We start from the raw sequence: 19,748 nt of genomic DNA on the forward strand, positions 1-19,748 counted from the left end.
TTCTAGGTAAAGGGCACAGTATGATAGTGATATGATTAAAATGTCTTGACCACAAAACCTCTATTCACTCTTGTGGAAGAGAAACACTATTTTGGTTACCCACTCAACATTCATAAAAGTAGTTGCTCACTTTCAGAGGGAGATTTACTGCTTACAGTCACAAATACCATGCAGCTGAAGGATTTAAACAGTCAGCTAAGAAGAAAATGCATAACATGGGCAAGTGAAAGCATCACTTGTGATTTTGGGAGTTAAAATGTCCCCTAAACTGGAAAGACCAAAGTATATTCTACCTTAACATGAGACAAAAAAGGGGTTACAGCATCTTTTAAATCCTAACAGGTTTAAAAACCTATTCCACATCATTATCATTGCTTAGGGATTTATATATTAATTATTTCTTATTATCCATTAGCTCAATGACCCAGATTTTACTGCAGCGCAGATCCAAACAAAAATCTTTCTAACCATATGTGAATGGAAGATCCTTAATGAAGTTTAAGGATACACTGTAAACCTGGTTTGTCCTACTATGCCAGATTGCATGTTACTAATCCTCAGAGAGTTACAGTTAGTTTGTCAAGATTAAACAAGGGAGGAATGAAAAAACATTACCTCTTCTGAGGCTTCAAATCAGTTTTCAGTCTGCTGTGGTGACCCTGACCACCTCCAAGGTTCCCTGGAGAAAAGAAGGAAAGGAAATTAATAAATAAGGATTCATAAAGATGGCTGCAACTCTAAACATCGTCCACTGCTCTCTCTTTTCACCCCTTAGTATATTGTAAAGATAGAATGCCTCATTACATGAAAATATAATAAAATGCATATGTTTCTTTTATATATGGAAAAGGTATGTAATTAGTTTTAGTATAAAATAAGAAAAAAAATGAAGACTGGATGAATGTATGCTTGCTGTAAAAAAACAGCACTTCTCTCCTTTAGGAAAGGCTCTTTTGAAAAATACTAGTAAAACCAGCATATGGAATAATTTCATTTAAGCTAAAAATAGTATACATTCAGAGAAAGTTAAACTTGAGTCTCACTTTGTAGGAAGTGTTAACTGTATATTTAGGGTGGATCCACCTTTCCCTTGGCCACCTGGGACAGTGCATTATGCCAGACAGCCTGCTTCATGTCACAGCAGTGCACTTTTTTATCCCTCCTCTAACATCTTTGCCTAGGAATCAACACATACATTTACTACTTAACAAATCACTATAGTTGCTTTTACTTTTACCACTTAAGAAAAGAAGACCAAAATTCTCATTTGAGTATTGAACTTTATGATTGTTCACATAAATTTTAGTTCACTACCCAGCTCCACTTAGGACTCTTCCGGCCAACTCTCTTCAAGACAAACATGGAATAGAGGATTTTAATCCTAAAGCAGTGTGGACTTGGGGAGTCGCTGCTCTGTGACTCCGGGACTAGAAGTTCTTCCCTGTTTTGTGCTTAATAAGTACAACTGAATAGATTTATCCAAGTCATAGTAATGCTTTCAGGACATAAGTAAGGCTTTTAGGAAACAGCCTTGCTCTTTGGCCTTTTTGGGATATTAGAAAACTTGATACAAGTTTAATTTTACACATCTTCACACATGACTGAATCCCATTTCCATATATATTTTTTCCTCTATACTGCCTCTCTTATGACACATCAAGAAAATTTCACAAAATTCCAGGTCCGATAGTGGATACTGTTTGGTAAACTGTAAAAATTACTGGCTTTCTGTTCAAGGAATAGATTTGCTCTATCTAAAAACAGTATAATTCACCATTACAAGGAGCAGCTGAGGGAACTGGTGGTGTTTAGCCTTGAGAAGTGGAGGCTGAGAGGTGACCCTATTACTCTCTACAACTACCTGAAAGGAGGTTGTAGGGAGGAGGGTTCTGGCCTCTTCTCCCAGGTGACAGGGGACAGGACAAGGAGCAGTGGCCTTAAGCTGTGCCAGGGGAGGTTCAGACTAGATATCAGAAAGAAATTTTTCACAGAAAGATAAATCAGGCACTGGAACAGGCTGCCCAGGGAGGTGGTTGAGTCACCATCCCTGGAGGTGTTTAAAAGACAGGTAGACTAGCTGCTCAGGGATGGTTTAGTGACATATGGGAATGGTTAGACTTGATGATCCAGGAGGTCTTTTCCAACCTGGTGTAGTTGCAACATATCTTACCTAAAAAAAATGTCCAGCACTCGCATCGGATGAGAATAAAAAGCTAATCTGAATCATCCAAGGAAAAACAAAAAGCCAAACTAAACAGCAAAATAATGTCCTCTTCTTCCCTCCTCTTCCAAGCTTCTGTGAGAAGCTGCAAGAATCTTCCCATGTCCAACAGAGTTAATACAACTGCTCCAAGAAGGACCCATTTCTGGCCATGGCCAAGCCCACCAGCAACAGTGGTAGCGCTTCTGTGATAACATATTTAAGGAGGTGAAAAAAAATAAAGCTTGGAAGGCAGCAAGAGTAGCAGGGGATAAGACTGAGAACATGTGAGTGAAACAAGTTTGCAGACACCAAGCTCAGTGAAGAAAGAGGGGAGGATGTGCTCTGGTGCTGGAGCAGAGATACCCCTGGAGCCTCCGGTGAAGACCATGGTGAGGTAGACTGTCCCACTGCCATCAATGGAAGTTGAAGGTGGGGTAGATATCCATTTGCAGCCCATGGAGGACCCATGCCAGAACAGTGGACACCTAAAGGAGGTTGTCACCCTGTAGGAAGCGTGCACTGGAGCAGGCTTCTGGCACAACCTGTGAACCCATGAAGATGAAGTCACACTGAGGCAGACTTGCCAGCAGGACTTCTGACTCCATAGGGAACTCACGTTGGAGCAGTTCCTGAAGGACAGCATCCTGTGGAAGGGATCCATGCTGGAGCATTTCATGAAGAACTGCAGCCCATGGGAAGCATTCATACTGAAGAAGTTTGTGAAGGACTGTCTCCCATGTGAGGGACCCCATGCTGGAGCAAAGGAAGAGGGTGAGAAATCCAGCCCCTGAGTATTAAGGAGTGGCAGAAATACTGTATGATGAACTGACTGCAACTGCCATTCCCCATCCCTTTGTGCTGCTGAGGGGAATAGATAGAGAATTTGGGAGTGAAGTTGAGCCCATGAAGAAGGGAGTGGTGGGGGAAGGTGTTTTAGATTTCCATTTTTATTTTCTCAGTATCCTACTCTGATTTTCATTGGTAATAAATTAAAATAATTTCCCCTAAGTCAGGTCTGGTTTACCTGTGACAGTAACTGCTGAGTAAACTCCCTGTCCTTATCCCAACCCTTGAGCCTTTTGGTATATTTTGTCTACCCTGTCCTGCTGAGGATGGAAAATAATAGAGTGGCTTGGTGAGCACGTGGCATCTAGTCAAGGTCAAACCACCACACCAACTGAACAAACAAAATTATAGAGTTAAGAATACGGAGGAAGGGCAAGGGGAAAGGAAATGACAAAAAGAGAAATGGAAAGGGGGAAGGAGGAAAGCAGATGGACCTTGTTGAGAGGTTATAAAAATCTTTTTAAAACATCCATATTACTTGATAAACCAAAATGAAATCAAAATTAAATCAAGCTCAAAAGTATAAATCTTTCATATTTCTACCAGGGAACCGTTTGGAATACAATTACATTTTAATTCATGATTATGCAGAATAAATAGTAGTAAGTAGTCATATATATATTTATATTTTAAAGTATTGTTGAAAAATCACTGAGTAAAGAAGGAATGTAAACTCAGAATATGTGTTCAGACACATTTGCTTAAGTGAAAAAAAAAGGAAAAACAGCATTTTGCTACTGTTGCTCAATATTAGATTTGAACAGCTGGGTCTGAATTATTTATGTGCTGCGTTATTAAAAGTAAATCAAATAATCACATGGGAACACTAGTCATTCCATTTACTTTCATTAAATCCCCCTCAGGTTATTTCTTTTATATATCAGCAATTGGACTAAGCAGACTGCAGGTCTGTTCAAGTGTCATGCTAATATTTTGAAGATTTTTTTTTTTGCTACTTTCATGAAGTGATTTTCAAATGTTTATCCATATAATTAAGACAAATTGCTTTAATTAATACTGAAGAATCCTTCTGACGTGAAGTTCCTAAAATTAAAGTATCTCAGCATCTTGAACATTTGCAGGACATATTTCTGAGGTGCTATGAAATATATTTATATACACGAAACTTAAAATACATTTTCAGAGTTGCAATCATGTTGTCTTACTATATTTTCTGTTTCCAAGTTTCACAGTGATTAAATTCCAAAATCAGTTACCTCAGTGAGACGTAATATCTGAGAATGATTTTAATATAATGCAAGCTAAACAAATATAAAATATATCTTCAATCAAAAATACTTATAGGCACTGTCTTAGGCTTTTTCCCCAATATGATTCCTTTGTACAGAATACTGCAAACCCTACATAAATTCCATTCATTTTTTAAGGATTTATTTTGGGTTATGTCCTCTGTTGTGCAAACTTTCCCATGTACAAAAAAGAACTTCATTATATTTTACTTTACTCTATTCCCAGTTACACTGCTCAGGATTCACAAAAGCTCAGGGCTCTCATTCAAATTGTGAGAGAACAGACTTTAGAGGACTACGCCTTTTTGGGACTGCACTTCTTTCAGGTTCCTCTACGATGAAATAAGTAGTCTTGGCTCATATTTTTTCTCAAGGAGGATTACAAAGAAATTGTCCATATGTAGGATCTAAGCCAGTGAAACAATTTATTTCATAATATTTGTTACCAGACAGCTGGTATGGAAACTTTATCATATTTGCTGAAGGTTTGCAGGAAGAAAACATAGTTTTCACATGTGAGCGTGCACCTCGATCAACCAATTAACCAGTTCCCATGACTGTCATATACATGTGTAAATATATTATTGGCTTAAATCACTAAATATTTGTTATATTGTGAAAAATTAGCACAGTTTCAGAGCTGGGGATGTATCTGTGAAACTGGAGATCCTTTGAAGAAGTCTACCTGTCACTTCTGAAGAGACATCTCATACTGCTTTTCATTGTAACCCATTACCATGTAGGATTTTAAAAACTGTGGAATTAAAATAAGTTGTTTGGACACTATATTCCTATTTGTATTGACAGTTCTCTTTTAATTCACAGCTAACCAGCAAACTCCAAAACGAGTTATAAAGTTGCATAGAGTTACTTGGCCCAAAATTGCCAAGAATTTATGCTATTTCTTATTATTGATAAATAAATCCACAAATTTTACATAAAAGAATATTAGCACTCAGTATCTTCTTTCCACCCAAAATGTTGGCTTTCTTAAAAGATCCCAAACCCCACAAATATCCCAAGACAATTTTCTTTCCAGAGAACCCTTCTTGGTACCATGTAAGGTAGGTTGGTTGGTTTGCATTCCCAAGGACCGATTTCTTACCTAGACTACAAACTATAAGTTACTGCGAATCTTCATGATATATCATCATTCTTTTCTGAAGGCCAAAATATGGCAGATTAAAATGGCTGTACCTGTATGCCAGTACATGTAGTACAGACTCTTAAGGTATCCTCACATAACTTGCAGCCAAACAAGAAATGTCAGTCAAAATTCTTCAGTATTTAAATTTTCCCTAGACCAACACATAATATAAAAGAAATTTATTTTCATTTTCCTGGGAAAATGTACTTATTTTTAAATAGCTTTTCCTTTCCTATTAAACAGTGCAGGATTGCCATAAAATGAAATATTTACATTGAGTCTTCCGTACTGACTAGCAGGGAAAAGGAAGGCAATCAAAGATGAGATTTTTCTTATTTATTCTTATTTCATTTCATCTGAGGGCCAATCTGCAGATATCATTTATATCTAAATCTTGCAATTAAATTAATACAGTTTACAATTTAAGACCCCCTCTGAGCTTGAAATTAAGAAATTTTAAAACACTAAAAAAATGTATCATACTATGCTGGTGTACAACAAATAATCATTTACTAGTGCTACACCTCAGTTCACATGCCAGCATTCTGAAAAACTGGAATTTTTACAAAAAATGAAAGTTGCCATCAGGCATGACAAATAGTATATGGACACATCTATAATTCTTTGGATGTTTTAAACAAAAATATAAGATTTTTCCCTCTGTAGCACTAAGTATGTGCTTTCTTTCCACTTCCTAATCAGAAAAAATATGCTATTAACAACTTATTTGCAGGTCAGCAAAGTAAAAGAACTATAATGGAAGGTTTCATCTTTCAACAGGAAATGTCTGCCTAGTTAAGATTTACTTTCACAGCAGTCCAGAGTTTGATAACTACTCTTATGCTACAGCAAAAGTGAAGTATATCAAAATGTACTACTCCTTATATGCAAAACTGTTTAGAAAAGCATTGCCTATTTTTCTCTTGAACAATCAGCAGAAAAGTATAAACATTGCAGGCTGTTTCCAGTAAGAAGGGCGTGTGTGGGAAGCTAGATGTTCTCTGATGCCACCTTACTAAGTTACAGAAATTTATAAAGTCTTCTGTTCCTGAGCATAAGCAAAATCAAAAGACAATTTTCTTGCTCATCTTTCCAAACCTCTGTTAGACAAAATGCTCTCCCAACAGCTGTTTCCTTGGGGTCACATTCTCCATGTTAGACTAAGCTGTGTCTGCCATCCTCTTCCTAACTCCTATGCTAGATTCTTTCACCTTTTTCTCATCTGTCCTACAGACATACAAACAATTAAAAAACAGCGTCTGGGAGAACTATTACTGCATTTAGTTGCCTTGAGTGAGCCTTTCCCATGTGCTGAGAGGAGTTTCTGTGTTTTGGGTGGCAGCTACTAGAGTTTTATTAATACAACAGAATTTCATTTCCTTTAAGGGCCTAAAATTAGCAGTCTGCTAGGTCCCACAGGTTTTAGGAAAACAGTTTTGGCTATAGGTGTTTTTGATTTTTTTTACATTGAAATTGTCTTTATTATATTTGGTTTAATAATACATTTTAAAGCATTAATGACAAATAAGAAGGGAGTATTCCTCAGAAAACAAGACTATATTAGGTAACCATAATACCTAGGAAGCAACAGATGAATATACAACACTTGCTAACAGGAAAAAAAAAGTATTACTGGAAGAGAATGCTATTATCTGAAAAAATCAGATGATTAACCAGTAAAAACCAAGAACTGTTTATGGGTCCCTAAGATGGATTGCAAATTACTGAGGATTTGCAACTTTATTCATTAATTTAGTGGGTTTTCATGTTAATAAACCTAACAGCATGAAAGATAAGGCTCCCAATTTACCATTCATCTCCAAAGCGTAAGCACAACCGATGTTTCTATGGGCAGGTAAAAAAGTAAATAAAATCCAACATGCACCTGACCATCTAGCTGCCTACCAGATTATGTTTGTGCCAAAACACCCGATTTATTCATGCAGATTGGATATCTGTATAAGTAAACAATGAAATATTTTCTACTTACTTGGTTTTTAGTCATTTCAGGAGAGCTGCACCACAGGTTTGTTTTAAAAAGTATGGCATGGTCACTGTTTGAAATGGAACCTAATATTTTAACATACTGCTCTGAAAATTATACATGTAAAACTACACCTTAGGACTTTCATGGGGCAATGATCTTTATTTTGTTTGAGCCCTGAAAGCAACCAGTAGTCTCAACTTTTTCCGTACATCTCCAAGTTGCAACAGCAACAATACCATTAGATAATTCTGACAAAAAAAAAGTGTTAGTTGAGTTGGATGGAGATACCTCCTCTTTAAGGATGATGGTCTTGTATAAGCCTAGCCAGACCACCAGCTCATTTCAAGCTTGCTGCTGAATTTATATTGAGTGTTAATGACTTCCAGCTAATTTAAAATTGGAGTTAAGAGCTTACAACAGAAACTGACCCTTGCTGTCCCAGAGGAAAGGTGGGAGCAAAATGATTATCTGGGGCTACTTGTTAGGTCTGAAAACCCACTTAATGGATCAATAAATCAAACTGAATGAAGCTGGCTTTGCAAGTAGGTGTGTGGATTCTAGTACTAAATAGGTTTTTCATGTCAGGGAACGGTGTGGGTTATTATAGACTGAATGAAGTCAGCTGAATTGTATCCTGTAAATCCCCAAAGCGGTATGACATTCATTCTAACTTTACTGTCATCATCCCTTCTTGTCAGTATCAGTAAAACACCCTTGTACGCAAAATGTGTCAACATAACATGCATGTAATATTTGATATATTTTAATGCATTACACTAGTAATATATAAATGCAGGAGTCTTTATGTAGGTAGAATAGTCTAGTGTGGTCTGGAAACATCAAAGGCAGCCTAGTACTCATGTTTAGCATGTTTTCTTGTTTAAGATAGAAAAATACATCACCAAAATGCCATGGAAGAAAACCGTTGGACAGGGCAAAAGGAAGACAAGACCGCTTAGAAAAATTGATAGAAAGGGAAGCCCAAAACCTCATCTTTCCTGGCTGGTGCATGGCATAGCATAAGGGCAGTCCAGAGACAACCACTTTTTCCAAGTCATGTACAGCTCACCAGCAGATGTAGTCAAAACTACTACAGGAAATGCTGCAAAAGCGACACACATTCCCCCAAGATTTCTTCACTAACTCATCACTCAATCAATTAATCAATTGATCAACCATCTTCATTAAAACAATAACAGCTAACAAGCTATCAGGAGATCTGTCCTGGAGTCTTTGTAGATGTTTTGCAAAATTATTGAGGTATGCCAGACTGGTTTTTTATATAAGTGGTAGAAGTGGTACAAAAAAATAGAATTACTCTCTGACAACATATTGAAAGGCACTATGTACTATGATTTGCTGTAGTATACTGCAACAGTCAGAGTGTTCACTCAGAAGAATGATTGACTCAATAAAATCACATTTTTTCAAACTCTCACCTCATTACGTGCTTAGGTATTGTGGTGGAAAAGGTCAGAGCCTATTGTATTCAGTGCTAAATAAATAAAACCAGAACAAGTAGGCAGCATGCAATCTTAGTTTTCACATCAAAGATTCTTAAGAGAGAATACATACGTACGTCCCCTTGCCCCAAGAAAACTTTGTAACAAAGCGGTCTGGCGTATGACCCATGAGGTAAAGCCAATTCCTAAACCGTGCCACCCGTACTAGCACTATGGCACCTTCCTCTATAAGAGTTTGTCTCTATCCATCCCAGACAATAAACTTTTAAGCTAAATCACAAGAACCATCCTCATATAGCGTTTTCCATATTCCAGCTCATGACAGTCATTTTCTAATAATAAAATTAGTACAACCTCAATGGAAGAAAACCAGTGCTTCTAAAAAATCAGCACACACTATCTCAGAAATCTTACTGAATGTTCAGAAAATATTAAATTAGAAGGACTGATTGTCTCTTAGGATAGAGTAAAAGTTCAGTATAAACTTAGACAATTACAGAATCAAAGAAAGTCAAGTGCAAAATATTTAGCTTAGATCAGAAAAACTGTGTGCGCAAAACCAGAGTGAAGAACAGTTAAGCAGCAGCTGTTAAAAGGAGATTTTAAGGAGCACCACGGACCAAAAGCTGAACATAAACCAAAGATTTCTTCTGTGGAAGGAGGCAAGCATCACATCAGGATGTATTTTGTGCATTGCTTGTGAAAGACTGAAGAAGAAGCCCTTCCTGTCACTGTGCCAGGAGGCATCTAGACCTTGCCCAGGAAATACCAAACTAGGAAGGTTCACCATTTAAAGAAAGTCTGGAAAAGGGTTACAAGAATAAGAAAGGGTAAAGAATCAAGGGAAAGGGGACAAGGAGACAGGGGAGGGGAAGAGGGAGAAAGGAAAAGCTGAAACTGATGCTACTTAATCAAGACAAGACAGGACAAAATTGACAATGGCATGCAAACGAATTAAGTAAACTGAAAAGGGAACAACTATTAAACTATTCAGAGTTCAGACAGTAAACAGACATAATACTCATAAAGTTATCCAATGGGCCCAGGGAAACCGTGGACCCTCCCCTCACTAGACAAATGTGTTAAGAGATGCAGGCATACTTAAGTCTCCCACTGGGTCAGGATAGATCTCAGGAGGCATTTACAGACTTAAATTCAATTATCCAGTGATTCTACAATACTATGGCCATCATAATATTATTCATCTCTCTAGAAACTACACAGCTGCCATAGAAGTAAAGTAGAGGGAGAAGAAATGTGATGAGTTTTTTAATAAGTTTCTTGTGACTGATCTGATAGAAAGTCTCTGCTAGGGTCCTAGGTGCATATTAGGGAAAGCTCCAGAGGGATGCAACTCTAATATTTCCCATTTTGTCTTCTTTTTTATCCTTACTACTATTCTTTAGATTCCATTTAGTTTGTATTAATCTTAGTGCACCACATCCTCCACAGCAGTTTTCAAATACCTCCCCCTAGAATAGTCCAAGAGATCCCCTACATGATAAAGAAATGCCAGAAATCCTTTTCTTCTTCTTTTTTTTTAAATGAAAATGGTTTTGAGTTAATAATATGCTGAGGGAGCAGCTGCACTCAGCAAACCTCCACTATAAAACCCCAAAAAGCTTGTGTTTCTTTCGCATCACACTGAAGCCAAGCCAGCTGAGTCTACATCTGCCTCAAATCACTGGCAGGTAAAGTTTGCATCTCGCTACAGGGATGTAGTCCCACTGGGTTGTTTTATTTATTTGAGGCAGAGTAAACTGAAACATTTGGTTTAGCCTCAATTTGGGCTTCTCCCCAAAGTTCACGTGAATTCTAACAGGGCTTTTTTTTGCATTGTTTTGGTTTGATGTATCTTTTTTTAAATGTATCTATGGTATGCTTGCAGCAACAAACAAAAGCCATAAAACTGCTACAGGGCTGCAATGGCCACTTACGTTGTCATGTACTACAAGGACTGTGATAAAGCATCATACAGTCTTCATATTTGTAAATTCTGTATAGAAACTCAGAACAGGCAGCGCTGAGGTAAATTTCAGTTAAATCATAAAACTGGAGGAATATTTATACATATAGTGGCAATCAAAGTATCTTTGCTTTTCTCTTTATCTACTCTTCAACGCTTTCAACTTTCACTAGTTATGCTCTTCTTGTTGCCATTTGTGTCCACATGCCTTTAAAACATCTCTGTTCCCATAAAATCCTTCTGCATTGACAACACCGCACTGAGTTTATTTATATTTCCACTGTCATTCAAAAAACATAATAAGTAAAATTGTTTTCCAGTCTTCAAATTGTTTGCCAGATCTGGAGGCTGGCCTGAATAACTTTCTTTCAGTGACCCCTTCAGCATCTCTGACTCCTACTCTGCCTTCTCTAACATCAATGATTCTTTCTCCTCCCTCAAGAGACCTCAGATAAAACTGTTTAAGGATTATTCAGGTCTGCTTATTTACAGTTTTGAGATTACACTTGCCCCTTGCCTTCTACATGAACATATTATGTTCTCAAGTCTTTGAGACAATGCAATTAGCCAGAATAAATGGTCTAATATAAGAACTTTAACAAATATGCTGGAGGTGATGAATATTAATAATTACTCAGATCAGTTGGGTGAAATACTAAGTTCTCTCATTACAGCTTGGTCAAATTCTTAGTTATATTCATAGTTCTCCAAATTAATGGGGATTTTTTTGCAGACCAAGTCAATTCTTAATTGTTCTATTTCAAATAGACATAGAGCACTTTATTAGATTTTATTTCCATTTGATTGCAAAATATTTCTCCTGTTCTCAAGTCCATTTTCATATTTAAACTTATTCTGTTCTCGCAGCTATGAGTCTTATACACATTTTATGATTATATTCTGGTTTTTATCCTCCAAGCTATAACTAGAAGGATTCTATTGCACTAAAACCAGGAAAACCTCTAGGAAAACCATAGTGACTTTCGTATCAATGTGGTCTTGGACTTTCTGCAATCTGACTGTAAGTATGTTAAAGCTAATACTGGTTGCCCTTTATGTTATCTCCCTAACCTGTTTTTTCAAATATGTTGCAGTACCATTAAAAATGCTTCTGAAATGAATACAAATCATATTTGTTGTTTCCCACTAGAACTTTTTTTGTGGGGGAGGGAGCTGGTGGCTAAAAACCCAGGTGGGAGCTATTTTGTATCATATTATTTTCATAGAATGATAGAAAGGTTTGTGTTGGAACAGACCTTAAACATCATCAAGTTCCAACTCCCTGCCATGGGCAGGGACACCTCCCACTGGATCAGGCTGCTCAAAGCCTCATCCAGCCTGGCCCTGAATGCCTCTAGGGATGGGGCATCCACAGCTTCTCTGGACAACTTGTTCCAGAGCCTCATAACCCACACAAGAAAAAATTTCTTCCAAATATCTAAACCAAACCTGACCTATTTCAGCTCAAAATTGTTATCTCTCATCCTGTCACTGCACTCCCTGATAAAGAGTCCCTCCCCAACTTTCCTGCAGGCTCCCTTTAAGTAATGGAAGGCTGCTATTAGCTCTCCCCAGAGTCTTCTCTTTTTTCCCAGAGGGTTCCAGGACATAACCACTGTAGGTGCGTTATTTTTAATTTCTTGAAATAGTATATCTGTATCACTTTTTTTCTAAGCTGAGATTTTGGTTCTTGTCCTCTCATTCCCCATTAACATTACTGCATTAACCATAGATAAACTATAATATTTTTTGATAAAGGCAACCATAAAGTATTATACCATATTATGTATCCTATATTATCTTCTTCAATAAGTATCTGCGATACATATTCAACCAGTCCTTTTTTCTTTTTCTTACTTTAACTACCTTTAACTAACTTCTGATATATTTGTAGAAGGTATGTAATGCTTTTTACATACATTTTCCTGATTTATTGTCTTCTTATGTTAAGACCTCAGATTTTGTTTCTATAAGCTTGTGCTGTCTTTGCTTATGCTTTTTCATGATTTATTTTGGATTATCAGGTTATCAAAACCCTTATTTATTGACAGCCGCTTGTTCTTCCAATCATTTTTGTGAGTTAAGTTGGTTTGCCAGAATGTTTGCATCCTCTCTTGGTTTCCTTTTTTCCCTTAGTTTCCTTTCATAGACCCCCACCTACCAACTCAGATTTTTCTAAAATGGGCTTTCTCGAATCTTTTATGACTGCCTGCCTCTGATTATTTATATTATTTTTTTTTATGATGTGGATACATACTTATAAAAGATGAGGCTGAAAAATTGCTGTATTCATTTTACAAATAAAACATTTCTGACTCACCACCCTGTCTTCTTAGGCACAAACTGGTGACATGTATCTCACTGCCTGGCCCCCTGAATTTGTTAAAGTCTATTTTCCTTGTAGTAACTCACATGTGACATAAGATCCTAAATGTAAAACAAACAAGCAATGGCTAAGGATATGTAAGAGGCAATTATTAGAGATAAGAAAGAAGAAAAGGCAAAGTAAATACTACTGACAAATCTTTCCCCGACTACCTCCAATGGATTCACAGTGTGAATTATAGAGCCTGTGTTACAGTTTGTTTCTTAACTTTCAAAAAAGCTTTTTCCAATACCTTCAGACTGACTGTACAAAAGGTTCACAGTATTTATTTGCCTTCATGCATCAAAAAAAGTACAATTGCACAGATGGGCAGTTTCATTTGTTTTTCATTAAGGTTTTTTTCTTTTTCTTTTTAACTACACCTTCTTTGCTCAAGCTAGTTTATGCTGGTTTTGTTTTACGACATGATGGTTTATAAATTTTCTGTCAAACTGTGTTACTGTTTGATCAGTATAAGAACAATCAGAGTAAGTGCTGCCAGTTTTTCATCCCAGCCAAGTCACAGTGTACATATGGTACAAGATATAAAGCAATGCAAAGACTGATTAGCGTGCAAAGTGTAGTGTAGTGGTCTTTACTATTCATCATTAATGTCATAGTGGATTTAAAGAAGCAAGAGAATTCTCCCATAGCCAAAGCAGTCTTGCGCATAACCACAGGAAAGAAAAGCCAACGAGAAATTACACAACATGTGTGAGTATGGTCTTCAGCCATAACCTCTTTTTCAGAAACAGAAAGATTGTTCCTTTCACATTTTCCTGTAAGTCCTCTTAAAGGTTCAGGAAACATATGTCAGAACTGCTTTTCTTTAGATGGAGCAGTGAACTTCCACCTGTACTTCCTGGAAAAGCCTCATTTCCTCAAAATATTGCAGCATCTGCCTCAAAACGTCTAAAGCCCTATCCAAAAGGCTGCAAAAAACTAGATGAAAACGATCACTGTCATCTTTGGACTTCATGCTATAAATGGACATGGCTAGGAAAAAGATAGGCTCATAAACAAACAAGGCTACCATATCAACCTCCTGGAGAGTTCCTGGGTTTCTTTTGTCTTCTGTTGTTAACAGCCAAATGTCCGAGGTTTTGTTCTGATTATGCTTTTTTTTTTTTTTTTTTTTAGTGGTTGTAATAAAGACTAATCTTACTTTACGCCCACCAAGAAAATTCTGTGTATACCTAACCTATGCTGCGTGTGCAGACACTAATCTAATAGAGCATGTATGCCTAATGGCCAAAAAGCCATCTCTTCAGCAGGAACTTTCAGAAGGTGCATCCTCATGAAATTGCTCACAGAAAGACCAGTTTTAAACACTTTTCTCGCTAGGCAAAAATATCATTTCAAGCAGCCAACACATTCATATGCTTGACAGCAATGAGCAACAATTTACAGTGTTTTGCCTGCTTCATTGGTTAATATAAGAAGCTGACATTTATACATGTCAGAATTCATATGGAACCATGTCACCAAAGAAATTGTTTGGGGAGCGCTTCAGCAGGCACAGCTCCATCACAGTCTTCAAAAAGTGTGCATAAAACACCCTTGCTGTATGCAGTCTGGCTTTCCAAAACCGTTTAGGACCCACTCAAGAACATTCATGGGTTTTGGAGTAGGTGGAGGATGACAGAGAGTTCGTAGGCAACAAATTAGTAAAGAAAGCTCTCAAATGACTTCACTGTCAGATGATGTTCTTGAAGTCCCTGATGAATCATAATCAAATATATGCGATTAAGAGAAGGTGAATCCAAATATATGGAGACCAAATGAATATAGTGGCTTGTAGCCACTTCATTTTGTTTATGAGCCAGTCAGACCTCCCAAGTTAAGCAGTGCTGAGCCAAGTCTGAATTTAAACAGGAGATCCTCCAAGGAAAACTAAGTGCATGTGCTGAAGGAAACAGTACTGGTAGCCCTTGTCTGCCTGAGTTACTACTGAACTAAGGCTCATGCATGATGCCAACAGCACAGGACTAATACTGTAGAAGAAATTTGAATCTTTGAATCCTAGCTCCTAGTGGCGATTAAAAACACTCCAGCAGTTTTTGGAAAAGTAATGATGTTCATGTAGCCAAGTTTGATACTAGATAATTATAATGCAACAAATATCCTGGAAGTTTGAAGTGGATATGGTGTTCTGTTTCACTTCTTCCCCAACAACTTTCATGAAGCGTCATTGTAAGTAGTTGCAAAGTTCTAATCAAGAGGTGATTTCACTCATGTTCTAGTGTAAAATAGAGATTATGGTATATTCTGGTGAAATCACAAGCGGAAATTATCATTTTTTTTGTAATCCTTATGTTACACCTTTTCTTTGATTTGCTTCTTACTCAGAAGTAGCACATTGAGCAAATTTATTTGGTGGTCTCTGTCTTTGCATTGCATGAATCTAACTGAATAACTCACGTTTCTTAGACTCATGGAGTAATTTGGACTGGAAGGGCCCTCAGGATTTCACGTAGTCCAATTACCTGCTCAAACTACAGCTGATATCAAAGTTAGATCTAGTTGCTCAAGGCCTCATAATAACTTACAGGAACAAATCATATTCTCTGAATTTGATACGTGATGAGAAAAATAGAATAGCAATTGAGAATTTTTTTGTGTAATCATAATTATTGTTAATGCCACTAACTCAGAATGTTCACTGGAATAAGTCTGTGTAATACACAAATAAATTAAGGAGAGATATAAACAAAAAGTAGAAAACAACTAAAACTTTGTAGCATGGTCATAATTTCAAGAATAGCACATAAGCTTTTTGACACTTTTGAAAACTGCATAAAATTGACTCCCATTACATGGATGTTAAGTAAGTGCATTCATATTTCTGGCGTAAAGTATAATGCCCTTTACCATAGGTTTTACTAGTTTAGTAGATTTTCCTGCATAGAGGAGACAATGAGCAGTACTTCAGGCAAATAAGGAGGTAGATGAAGAGAAAAAGATGGAAGAGAGTTTGAATTTGCACACCAAATACTATTTACATGACTTATATTCAGTATATTTGTCCTTTAAACAACTGCAAGACATGGATTATTCACATGCTTAGCTTTTAATAGACCTAAAAGTGTTCTCCTAACTGTATAAGTGGAGAGACAGATTGGGAAGTAAGCTCTGTCAGCCAGACTTGCAGGAACCAGAACACACCAGGAGTCTGTGGGATGGGATCATCCAGATTGGTTTTGTGCACGGTTGCATGCATTTGCTGCTTAATAGTTCTTTAGATTGCTGTTACTGCGGGACAAAAAGAACTTTTTAGGAGCACTTTGTGTGAGAATAGGATGATTCCTTTGACTATGAGTAATGTGTGATGATTAATGTCTAGCCAGAAGCATCTCCTGACTTCATATTAGGGGAATACTTACTGTGCATCATCTTCCTGACCTCTCTGTCCTGGCTGGAATAGAAGGAAAACAAAGAATTGCAGGCCAGAAGGACTGTGGATGATGGGAGACTAGGACAGTGCAGTGTGCCACAAACAGCACTAGCCCATACAGACAGTTTGCGAGGACTGGAATTCCAATAGCCTTAACGACCAAGTGACCTAGAAAGGTAAGTGAACAGAAATGAGTGGAAATGAGTAAAAGCAAGATATAACCAGCACGTGGCAAAGAACAGCACAGCTTTCACAAGTAGCTAGGTACTTTCCACTATTACAGAACATGTAACAGCCACAATGGCATTCTTTAAACCAATTTGACTAAAGTGAACATACCTGCTTCTTCTTTGGCTTCATCACATCTGTGCAATTAGATCTCCATTTCAACTCACTGACACCTTGAAGTGTTATTTGAATGAGCTCAGTAAACCTTTAAAGCACAGCTTCCTGACAGCAGCCACAGTTGAGCATTATGCCTATGGAAAAGTGATGATTGTCAGTGTTTACAACTTCTTACCCTTTTGTGCCATTTGGATCTGTTCTGTTCTTCACTTGTGGTCTCCAACTCAAAGAGGTAACCTGTAATTCATCAGCTTTGGGGAAAATATTTGTGATCTTGTGAATCCTGGATGTTGTAAAATATTGGTTTTTTGGTGAGGAGACAGAGGTCTGTACACCATTAAACTAGTAAAGTTTGCAGTTTTCCAGGGGTTTGCCAAGCAAGTCTTGAAAGCCTCAAATCTTCCACAATCTGTTTGATATATCAGGAGAGAGATGCAGTAAACTGTCCATGAGTGTAGCTAGCACAGATCATAGCATTAAATACATGACATTTATACACTATAAACTTACTTTAAATTCCATGCTACAACAAGTACTCTAACATTAGAGAGGGCACAGTTGGAAAATACTGATTGTGACCATGTGTAGAATGAAGATAATTTATTTTTAGCATTTTGTTTCTATTCTAATGGAATTCTACCACCTAACATACACACATATGTACATCTAAAATATTATCTAATATTTTAAATAGCTGACATAAGTAAGAGCTAGTAAAGAATAGTTGTATATTTGTTTTACATCCTGTTAGGAGTATAAAATATGTTGGGGGTGGGGAAGACTTATAGTCCTTTCAGGGATTCACTGTATCAGGCTTTCCTCTCTAACTCAAGGTGCAATTCCAAAAATTATTCCAGAATATTAACAGGCAGACAATCCCTCTCCTTCAACATAGCATAAATTGTCAGTCTTCAGAAAGAAATAATGAAGTTACTGACAGTAGTGTTACAGGTCTTCTACTCCTCACCTGTTGAATATACTGGAGAAAACAAAGTTGCAACATGATGGCAATAAGAGTGAAATGAGACAATTTTCCTTTACATCTGAGTTTAGTGATAGTCACATATTACTTTACAGTTCTTTGCTAATACAAAGGTTTTATGCAAGGGCTGCATACTATACCTGTAAAAATATTTGAAAAGCAGAAGCAGAATGTTCACCTTTAAATTCTTGCATTTAGTAGTATTGCTTGCACCTTTGCAAATTTCACTAATAAGAGGAACTTACTGGGAGAGGAAAACCCAGAGTCATCATCTGCATAAACATTTATGGCAGGGATTCATAGACCTTCTCATCCTTCACCTACAGTCCCAAATAAAATCCCTCTCAAGACACAGCAATAAGCCTCCCTGTCAAGACAAGAGCACCATGCTTTAATCCAAGTTGACTGTGCCTTATTCTGGTTCTTTAATATATAAGCAATTAGATCTTCTCTTCAAATTATTGAAACCTTGGAGACCTTATTATTTGGAGGAGCTTAGCAAATCTTTGAGGCACACCTTCCCAACAGCAGCTACGGATGACTCTTACCCCTATGAAAAAGTAATGAGAAACAACCAACATAATTACTGAAATGTAACTCCACTGGTTATGCTTTCTCTGATTTCCTAAATAGTTATTTAAACAAAATAGAGTCTGAAGAGAAAAGCCAAGCGCAGCTGCTTGCTACCTACCTTGTGAGAACCTTTGCTTATATTCATCATTTGAGCTAGTGACTATGCTAAAACAGAGCTTCTTTCACTTCCTGTGAAAACGTATAAAACTCTCCATTGCCTTCCTAGAAAAAAAAATATTCTGCTACATAAGCCACATCTTTTTCTGTATGCTTTTTTAATCCCCAACCCAGAATTTTTGTTGTCAGATCAGCCCATGAACGCAGCAACTATGCAGTATCGGCTCCAGCCATACTGACTGCACAAAGAGGACCGTTAAAAAGGTGGAATGAGAAAGGATTTTGGCCACCAGTATGTTCATCAAATTGCTGAACTTCTACCCTATGAAAATGCCAGGGAATTTTTAATCATGAGACAGAGCAAAGAAGTTATCTAGTTTCCTTGCCTTTTGAAGGAGGAAGGGCAGAGCCAGTGCTGCCAGAAACTGAGTTTTGGGTTCAGATATTGTACATATTCTAAATTTGATGACTACATCTTGGAGTTATTCCCTCCAGGTTTAGATTTTTAAAAGGCCATCATGTTTTCTGCCAGCTGGTAATGTCAGAAACAGCAATATTGCTGTTAGCGTTTAACAGGTAATACTGCTTATTTCATGGAGTGGGTTTTGTTCCAGATTGGAATCAAAATTGATTTGTGTTAATGATTTAACTTGTTGACAAATAAACATTTGAGTGAAAAACATATAATATGATCCTGGAAAACCAAACCATGCCTTTAGCTTTGCTTTAAATTTAAATTCAGCTATTTATTACATCACCCTTTGCCAGAATCAGGCAGTAAACTGCTTTCATATTCAGAAGAATGTTTTTAATTAAAATTTACATTTAAAATTGCAATAAGATGCTGGATCTCATTCTTTTTGAGGAAACTGTATTGCATTACATTAGCTCAGTTGCTAGAGAATTGTGCATTCTGCTTCCAGTATCAGTCTCAGTTAGCTGGGTGCATTACTCATCCATTTTATCATGGGACGTTGAAGTTAAAATTAGAGTAATCCAAAGTGTCACAAACCATCGCTACAAAACTGATTGGTTAGCTCTTAATTGTTTAAATACTGCATCCTGTGCATAATCAATTTCCTACCTACAGTCATAATATATTATTGACAG

General features: G+C 37.1%; 1 long non-coding RNA gene across 1 annotated transcript; it reads right to left on the reverse strand.

Moving 5' to 3' along the window:
- Positions 1-1,082: 1,082 nt before the first annotated feature.
- LOC138719622 (uncharacterized) lies at positions 1,083-18,244 on the reverse strand. Its single transcript, XR_011337251.1, has 4 exons — positions 18,127-18,244; positions 17,142-17,375; positions 16,611-16,789; positions 1,083-1,177 (listed from the first exon to the last, which is right to left on the reverse strand). It is a non-coding gene; the product is annotated as an uncharacterized lncRNA (long non-coding RNA).
- Between the last annotated feature and the right edge of the window lie 1,504 nt (positions 18,245-19,748).

Source organism: Phaenicophaeus curvirostris, chromosome 4, assembly GCF_032191515.1.
Source record: "Phaenicophaeus curvirostris isolate KB17595 chromosome 4, BPBGC_Pcur_1.0, whole genome shotgun sequence".
In the NCBI taxonomy this organism is placed as follows: Eukaryota; Metazoa; Chordata; class Aves; order Cuculiformes; family Cuculidae; genus Phaenicophaeus; species Phaenicophaeus curvirostris.